General features: G+C 34.2%; 1 long non-coding RNA gene across 1 annotated transcript; it reads right to left on the bottom strand.

Annotated features, from left to right (window-relative positions):
• Positions 1-4,690: 4,690 nt before the first annotated feature.
• On the bottom strand, positions 4,691-8,942 carry LOC121124057 (uncharacterized). The gene is made up of 3 exons (XR_005866187.2): positions 7,666-8,942; positions 6,437-7,575; positions 4,691-6,375 (listed from the first exon to the last, which is right to left on the bottom strand). It is a non-coding gene; the product is annotated as an uncharacterized lncRNA (long non-coding RNA).
• Between the last annotated feature and the right edge of the window lie 1,330 nt (positions 8,943-10,272).

Here is a 10,272-nt window from a genome sequence, read left to right as displayed (position 1 = left end):
ATATTGATACCCTGAACATCTTCATTAATCAGCAGCAGAGAATGGCAAAAAAGTACTAGGTAGCCAATGTGTGCAAGGTATTCTGGAAGGCGGTTGGATACTGTCATTGATGCTGATGGTGGGCACATTAATAAAAAAAGTGCATTGTTAGAGTAAAAAATATAATAAAATAAGATTTTCTATGAACAACATCATCCAGATCAATTATGAGTATTTTTATGACTACTTAGAGGCTAGGTCTCAGTACTTTTTCTACACTCGGTCTTTATATTCCCTATTTATTTTTCTAATATTTTCTTTTGACGATATGTCAGACATGCAAATTTTATTTCATTCATTTTTTTTAGAGAAATAGTTTTTGAATTGTTAAGGTTATTATCCATTACTCACCATTACACATTAATGAAAAATTATAAAGTGGAAAATATTAGAGCTAATATTACTCCGATAAATCAAATATTAGATATTAATACTATCTTAGCATTAAATTGTGTTAATATCATCTAGCTCGCCTTCTTTCTTGTTCTTCTTTTTATTTATGTTTTGCAGGATGTAATACCATGTTTGATGTGTAAGTGAGGGAATGACGTATGTCAAATAAATATATTTTTGGTAATAATTAGTCAAGGTAAGCAACAGAGATATATGTTACTAGCCCATCTATTTTTATACATATGGTACAAAGGTCTCTGTATGAAACTTTTGGAACTGACCATGCTTACAGATGGTTAGCAGATCGTATGCAGGGTGTCCACGATAAATTGGAACTACTTTAAACTTCATCCAGATCCATAATGTGGTTATTCGGGGTTAAATCGTACTAATATAAAAGGTTGCGTGAACAATACACTATAACTTCCACCACAATTGTTTTGACAACAAACAATAGTCATCATGGAATAAGCAAGGAGAGACGCCATCCTCGAATTGGCTCGCGCGGGACACGAGCCCTCTGCTATCTACAAGCTTCTTAACTACCCCAAGACCACGGTGTAGCGGGTCTTCAATGCCTGGGAGGTTGAGAGGAAGGTCTGCCGCAAGGCCCACAACATGAGAAGCGACTGAATACGCACTCCGCACTTCCTTGAAGGCCTGCAGAAGTCCATCAAGGGTTCGCCGGGCACTTCCTTGTCCAGGTTGGCCAAGGACCGTGGAGTGAGTAAGCAGCTGGTCTCCAAGGCTGTGAATGAGGACCTCGGGTACAGATCATACCGAATGGGCAAACAACACATCCTCATGGCATCCATGAAGGCCACCAGGCTCACCAACGATAAGCGTCTCCTCAATGACCTGAGGAGCCATGGAGGAAGAATCATCTTCTTCTCCGACGAGAAGAACTGGACTGTCGACAGAAGCTACAATGCCCAGAATGACAGGTGGCTTGCCAAGGAGAGAGAAGAGGTCCCTGCGGTCTTCACCACAAAGTTCTCGGGCTCCATTACGAGGGAGTGGAATGCTGTCGATTCCGCGGAAGTCATCAGGGCATGCAAATCCTTTAAGGGCAGGATGGAGAAGATGGTGGCTGCTGAGGGAGGACATGTTGAATAAATTTATTGTTTAATATCATGTCTAACTTTTTCATATTAACAAATGGACTCCGAATTCCATTTTTATCATGTACGTTGAATTTTAAGATTGTTCCAATTTATCGTGGACACCCTGTACAATTCCTTATATTTTACACAATTTAGTCGTAGATTGTAAATTCTCTAAGTGCAAGACTTTTCATTGTGTAGAGATATGGCTCAGTTATTAGGAAATATTAGTGATGTTCTCAATTTGAGCTCCAAGTTTTCTGCTTTGGAGTGTTGAGATTTAATATAGGAGCCACTAATCATTACTATTTTGTGGGTGGTTTTTGTAGCTTGATTCATTCTTCTACAGCACTATCAAAGAATGGTCTATTTTGACTTCTTGTTTCGGACTCTTTCCAATTGGGTTTTTAACTTCCGTTTGTTGGGTCCTTTAAATCATGATCGACTTTCTCCGTACATGGCTGGGCTGTAGCTTGCTCTCTTGATATGGCATCTTCATCGAGAGCTTCAGTCCCTCCACAATTGGCACCAGTGGAGCAATCAAAATCCATTGATTTGTTGCCACCATTATTAATCTCAGTTTGTTTACAAACTTCAGTGTTATCTTTTTGTTAGTTGCAGTATAATCTTGTTTTTAAATTATTATCATCTCCTTGATTTGGTTTTGTGGTTTCTCCCTATACTTTTTCTTCCTTTTGTCGGCTAATGGTTGCTTTCCTTGTATCTTGCTTGCTGAAGCTATTCAGATATTGAATTACATAAATTACAGGGCTTCAAATGCCAGTGGTTCGACGATATTCAGACTATCCTTACCAAAGTTAGTAATTTCAAATTTTGCAAATACTGTGCAGAAGGATCATCCTTACGTCAAATACTGCTCTTTTATTAGTATAGCGACGTCCTCGTAGTTAGGAAATAGGTCCCCGATTGGTGTAGACGATGTATGTAGTCTGTCTTAAGAAATTTAATAACTTTGTTCTATTCAATGATAAAAATAAGATCACCGTTCTTTCTTATCACTAAAATTTCGTTTGCCTCAATAGCACTGTCGTTGTAAAAAAACTTTTTTTTGGCCTGGTTTCATTTTTATATTCTCAGCATGCATTTCAGGAATAAAATTCATCTGGGCAGGAAGGGTTTCATTTGTTGGTCCTCTCTCCCTCGCTTCATAAAGCTAAGGGGTTGCATGGAATCCTTCTTTTTGTATCTGGATTTTTCTTGTTTTTGGCCTTTTTCCCGCCTCTTTTTGGTTCCTTTTTTAGGACATTGTTTTGGGATATAACCCTCTCCTCTACTTGTTAAAGGTGCCCATTTCATGCCCATGCCCATTGATGGGCCGATGTTAGGATCTAGTATATTTGACACATAAAATAATGTAATTATATATTATTTCCTTTAAAGACAGAGGTTGAGCGATATTGACATCCTAAAAGTTCCGTTCAATTTACCTTTATTTTATTACAATTTCTAGAAGACAAAGGAACAGCTTGAAAACTTCCTAATTCCCAAATCCCTATATAGGTTTGAGTTATATACCTACATTCATCCATCAATTAATTAGTTTGCTTATTAGAGGGCAATTGAATATTGTTACACACAAAATGTTATAAATACTCTCTTGTGCATTCTTTGTTAAGTTCTTTTAAAATTGACATATAAAAACTGGTTTTTTTTTTTTTTTTTTAACTTACCAAAATCATATTGTGACTAAATATTTTGTTATTCAATTAATGTACCGGAGACCTTTCTTCTGTGTGAGCCTGTGTCGCTTTAAATGACATGATCGAACTTTTTATAAAATACTCATTATGATTTCCCTACTTCCCAAACATTTTTTTTTTTTTAGATTGTTCTACTTTCTTGGTATGGGTGACTTAAGTATGAACTCGCCGGAGATATTATTTCCAAAATTTTCGGAAATTGAATTTTAATCCTTGAGTGGACTATTTGGTGAAATCCTATTTGCCGAGGGACAATTTACCTAACGGTCATTTAGTTGAAGCTCTATTTGGAACATTTGGCCGAAAATGATATTAATTAATGAACATTATATAAACAAAACTCGGTGGGATGTTGTTCGAATGTAGTTCCAATCTGAAGCATTCTAGTACTTTAAATAAACTAAATAAAAAAAAAAAAAAAACAATTGGATTGGGAAAATGCTACTCACTTCTCTATTATTAATTAATTTCATTTGACATAATGGATTGTTCATATTGTAAAGTATTCATGGAATGACGAATAAGCATAATATAATTATTATTAATGAGTCTAATTAATAAAATAAAATAAGGAATGGCATAAGAAAACTTATACATTTACCGAGTACGATTTATATAGCATATGACCAATACCTATTCATCATACAATGATTTAAAATTGAATTAAAATGTACAATTGTATATTTTGCTATGTTAAATATCCTTTTTCGGCCAAATGTTGTATTGTCAGAATGTCTAACACCTATTTTAATCTTTTTTTTTGCTGTCTTCGAAATTACAAAGTAAATATTTAAGACTTTAAAAATAGGTTATAATAAGTAAGTAAAACATTATTAAAAAGACAAAAGCCACAATAATAAGAGTATTAAATAAATAAATTAATTAATACTACTCATGATAATTTGAGCATTAATTCAGTAGTAATAAGTTCATTTTTGAACGTATAGGGCATTTTTTAAAAGAGCAGCTCTTTCATGATAAAATTTGCACTGATGGCGAAGATGTTAACAAAAGGAAAGATTATTAATTTGAGAAGTCATGAATAGAGATTTAGAAGTCAGTTTATGGGCTTGTGTTTCTCCATCTCATAAAGCTGAAAAATATGTTCGAAGTTTGGGGCAGAAAGGTACGTGTCCTTGAAATTTGTGCACTTGAAGACTTTTCTCCTTTGAAAACAATCATTAATGTTCTAAATGTTGTGTGTGCTGTCGAAAAGAAGAAAAATATGTTGGTTTGGAGTAGCAGGATTTGCGATACTAGATTTCAATTATCTTTCACAAGTAACATTTTCTGTTAGGGGTGACATTTTCCATAGAGATTGATGTTATTTCAAATCCAAGTTTGAAGAGTTCAGCGTTGATTTGTAAAAGTAACTCATGAAGTGTGCACGTAGTTAAGATTTAGAATTGGGTACATTGCAACCGTGTCTTGATATTTTGAGCAAGTCGAATTGGTCATAAACACAAGTAAAGTCTTTGTAACATGACCCCCTTCCTGCCAAATATCTTTGCTCTGAAATACTCTACTTTTTAGGGAAAATAAACTTCGTCTACCAAAATCACAACACTCTTTCGACTTTTTGTCAGTAACTTAAGTCTTGTGGAAAGATAATCGGTGGTTTAGGAGGAAAATCCATCATTCATTGTGAATGTCGAAGATAATTTTTTAAGATTACTCGAAGAAGGTAGTCATACTATACGCTGACATTTGACGATACAATGCAGGACTTGTGTTGTGCCATAAAAGAGATATTGCTAATAATCTCGGTGAGTAGCACCTTTGTTTATGAGGAGAGTTCACAAAGGCAAGTTGCTCACTAATAAAGATTAGCTTTTTCCGCAGATAAAATTTAAGCTTGGACGATGTATTTTTTATAAGATTATCTAAGCCATTGAGAATGTGCTTAATGCTGTCTTGAGTAGGAGGAGAACGAATAATTTAAATATGTGCAAGAATATTTTGAAGGTTGATTATCAAGGTAATTATCTCCTTTTTTTGATGTATCGGACAAGCTTGGAACATACTTTGTCATTCTTGAGATACAGGACGAAATACATTTCACTTTAACATTAGCAGTAAAATCGATCTCAATAAAGTCTTATGTCCAAATGAAATGCACATTACTTCGAAGTGTTTCATTATGAATTTTAATACATAAATCACTTAAGTCCATATGTATCCTTTTGGGAAAAAGCTTCCTCTGCTTGAATAGTAGCTGCATTTTCATTTGATATCCTAGCAGATGAAGTGGCTTTGGACGTTGATATTTTAAACTTATTTCGGAAGATTTGGTAATACATACGAAACAGCTGAAAGCTTCAAATAACGTTTGTGAAGTTGGTTCTCTTGTAACTTGTATTTCCGAAACTCTCTCCGTTTGTCAGAACTCTTGATCATGAAATCTTCCTCCTCAAAATGGAGTTAACACACTATTGAATACTTAGAAGGTGTCTAAGCTCCTTTGGATTGCCGTGGAATTGCTCTTAGCCAGACACCTTTTGAGGATTCATCTTGAGGGAATGAGTGGAGTGGAAACGAAGGGGTTGGATATAATAAATAATTGTAAGATATTATCTTTAAGTAGGGAAACATTAAAGATACTCATGGATTTAGAATGCCCACATTGTGAACTGTAACAAGGAAAATCTTCCCATGGATGTGATAGGCTTATAATTTGAAGATTATATGACATTTGGAATATTAATTTCAATTTTTCTGGTCTGAGGATGATCGACATCCATGATGATTGTAACTTGTAACAGCAAAATCAACTATAGCGGCAAAAATTCTTATCATTCAGAGAATGCTTATGTAGTTTATACAGATCTGGAAATTATGTCAATTATATCAATATTTGGAATGTAAGATTCCATCTACAGCCATATAGATAGGCCATGCTTAATCCCTACGCCCTTCATGATTGAGTTAATCCAATAGGACGAAAATTGTCATCATTCAGAGAGTCCTGATGCAATTTTGACAGGCCTTGAGATTATCGCTATCCAAAATACCACTAAATATATAGAGTATGATATTTTAACTCCCGTCATGTAGACAGGTGAATCTAAATACATTCCTCCATGATAAATTAACTTAATTACGACGAGAGAAAAACATTTCTGAAATAAAGTAGATTATAATTATTATCTCTAAGGTATAGAAACTTTAATAGATACTCACATATTTGTAAGGGGACATGGTGAACTGCAATACGCAGAATCATCGACGATTAGACACCTGATGTCGTTCTCATGTCTTCTATACAATCCAAGATTGCGTTGAGCTTATAATTTCAATATTGAATTTATCGATATTTCATTTTTCTCAAATGCGACCATCGCTGTTACAGGAAATCATTGAAATCAAATTTAAAAATGAAAGAAATATCCTAAATATCGGAAGAATTCACGGATTGAGTATTGTAACGTAGAAAATTATCTTCATTCAGATAATGCTGATGTTGTTTCCACAAGTCTGGGGATAATCGAAGTCCATAATATCAATATATATGTAGAATAGGAGATTCTTATTCCGACCACGTAAATAGTTGAAGCTTAATCCCTACGTCTAAAATGTTTCAACTGCTTAATGAAATTCGATTGTCAAGTTAAACAAAAAATTATCATCATTCAAAGAATTCTAATGCTATTAACACAAGTCAAAAACATGTTCCACGTCCATCATATCACTAAATTTGTTGAATATTAGATTTTTACTCTCACCATGCGGATAGGTGAAGTTCGTCCATGCAGATTGAACTAATATTAACTATATTGTTAAGGAAAAGTAAAGAGATGATCAACGTCATCACTAAATATGTAGTGTAAAGCTTCATACTCCGACTAAAAAATAGGTGAGGCATAATTCCTTTGTCCATGATGATTCAATCATTGTATGACGACAATTTTAAAAATTAAAATCCAGATTTTCTTAATTCAGAGAATGTTGATGCTGTTTAGACAGGTTTGGAGATGTTGGACGTCTATAACATCAATAATATGTACAGTATGAGCTTCATACTCCGACCATATAGATGTTTTTAGCTAAATTCCTTCGTCTATGATGATTGAATAACTTCAGTTTGACTAAATCAACTATAACGAAACTATAACGAAGAACATGATATATTCAGGAAATCCTTATAGCTTTGGCACAGGTCTACAGGCGATCGACGTTCATGATATACATTAAGTACAACAAAATAAACGTTTTTGAAACAGATAGTTATTAATTTGAATCTGCAAAGTTATGCGGACGTATTTCTATATTATCACAGATTTGAAATGACTACATTATGAATCCTCTTCGTTTAGAGACACCTGTCGTCTTTGACAACAATTATTGTTTTTAAGTTTCAGATATTATTTATACAACTTATATATTGAATATACAAATTGCAATATTATGACAATTTGTATTTTTCTTCTTTTGCTTATATTTATAACTTGAATATAAATATGATGATGAAAGCATAAATGAGCATTTAGTCTTGAAATGTTTTTCTTTTGACTTGTTGAAATCATTTGGGTCATATCAGAAATTGCATTTTAGTCTCAATGACTGTGATTTGACTACATAGACAGAAATAAAGAATAAAATGTATGTTTAACAGGAATCCAATTCTTCTAATCACTCTTCCTCTTCTATTATGAATATAATTGTATTAGAAATGACAATTTCTTATGGTTATTTTTGTCTCAATGGGATGGATAAACTTGGAGTTTACTTTGGAAGTTCTTGTGACATAGAATGGAGAACTAATGTTTTTGAAACATGAACAGTAAAATCCATTTAAATGAACTCTTCAGATAATTCTGAGAGGCAGTGAAACGAAAGAAAGTGTGTTTCATTGACAATTTGTGCAGAAATCATTTAAATCGAGATTATAACTCAGTTCTTTTGGTTATGCTTGAATGATGGGTTCATTTTCACTTGATCTCCTGGCAGCCGTCGTTGCTTTGGAAGTGGATATTTGAGGTTTCCATGTCTGAGTGGAGAGAGATTTTGTAAGATATGGAAATAAGCGGGGACAAATCACGTTTTTTAAGTTTTTTCTCATGTTTTTGTTCTTTCGAAAATCCTTTCGTTTGTGGATGACCTCACAGAAGAAGTCCTCGTCCTGAAAGTGGATTGATAATGCCGCAGCTTTGTCATAACCAATCACTTTTGGGAGTATTAATCCTGGGGCGAGAGAAAGGAGTGATCTAGAGATTCGTATTCCAGAATAGTCATAGCGTTTAGGAAAGCAATATTTGTTTGGCATGATAATAAATGATCTTGGCAGAGATAATACGAAGAATATATCCCAGAACTTTCAACCTCCTCACTTCTATCATTCATTCATAGAATGAAAATTCCAACACCGATACTAAAGACTATTTTTTATCCTAACTGACGTAGCAAATGAACAGGCAGCGCCACTTTGTATGTGAGGCGGTGGTACAAGAACTAAGAAGGCAGGACTCCAAGCAGCCGTGTACGATTTGGGCGGGCCATCAATAGTTGAGCAGGCGTGATACTCCATTCAAGTACAAGCTCGCCCAATAGGTGAAGAGTAATTCTTACAGCGACGTCTTCGTAACACCAATTCTTTAACAGTGCGAACTCATATTTCAGCATACTAAATGTACTCAGGAAGTGATGGAGGGGAAAATGAAAAAGACTCGCCGTTCTGACATCTGCCACTATTAGTTAATAGCTCACTTGATCAAAAAGGCTGACTCGTTCGAGATAAATTTATTGAAATAAAAATTAGAGATATGCACAAGCTATATTTTGACGTTATAGTTTATGACATAGTCTTCAGCTATGTCACCGTTATTCCACCCCCCTTTTTTTTGGTTATTTTTGCTTCAGTCAAAATGTTTTTGATAAAGCTCTGTTTAATTTTTTAGAGTTTTAATTATGCATTGTTTTCTAAATACCACATCATTCTCAAAAATTTGTATTAGCCTGTTCCGAAATTATTGAGAAAGGCTCGTTTGAAGGGAAAACTAGTAAGCTACAAAATTCCTCCAGCAGCAATTTTCTCATGAATTTGATGGTGGAATTTTTTTTCATAGTTATTCAAAGATTAAATAGCAAATGCTACATACCACGTTTGCAGATAACACTGAACATGGTGACTTACAATTTTTACTCGTACTTTTTGACACGCTACAAACTGGGTAGAGGAGTGTTTGAGATCCACACCCACCTCACTTTCGTATACTTTGATATCTGTCTTACTGGGGCAGTATCAATCGTTTTGGAACAACCTGAAAAGCTTCTATGGTTAACTCAGAGCATAATTGACAATAACTTGTGAAGAAATTGTCAAAGGAATGTTAATTTTTAGGGAAACATTTTTTAAGGGAAGGTTTGCGCTCTACCGAATGCCATTTCTAGTTTGAAATATATATCTTTTTCATTATGTTAATGTTTAAAAAAAATTATAATAAACAATATTATTATTTATCAATATTATTATATATATATTACAACAGTTAAAATATCATTAACTCTGTGTTAAAATTTACCACCCCAAAAGTTGCAACTACACTTACCTGGAACATTGACTGTTGTCCTTAAGTAATATTTTACGAATTACTGAAAAAGAAAGGAATCAATTATATCTATGGTATATTCTGAGGACAAAGGCTGTATAGTGAGTATTTTCTAACAGCATTGGAAATCCAAAAGTCTGGAGGATTGATTTGGACTTTCAGCTAACCCGTAGAAATTGCTTGAGAGTGGCTTAGAGACTGTCATAGATCAGGGACTAGTAACGGTGAGATTATTATTGGGAGATCTCTCTCCCTTATCCCCCACGTTGACGACTTGTTTTTCCTATAATAATGTGAGCGTGTACTCCTTCTCATCCTTTGCCTATACTGCGTCTCCTGAAAAAATATACAACTGTATGATTAAGATCAGGGCTAGCTTCTTGGTTAGCGTTCTTCCATAGAATTGGAAAAATCCAACAGATGTAAGTAAACAATCACGGTTGTTTACTCCTCTCGATCGACTGATTGATA

This window comes from Lepeophtheirus salmonis, chromosome 9 (assembly GCF_016086655.4).
Source record: "Lepeophtheirus salmonis chromosome 9, UVic_Lsal_1.4, whole genome shotgun sequence".
NCBI lineage: Eukaryota > Metazoa > Arthropoda > Copepoda > Siphonostomatoida > Caligidae > Lepeophtheirus > Lepeophtheirus salmonis.
This window is presented reverse-complemented; position numbering and strand designations above follow the sequence as displayed.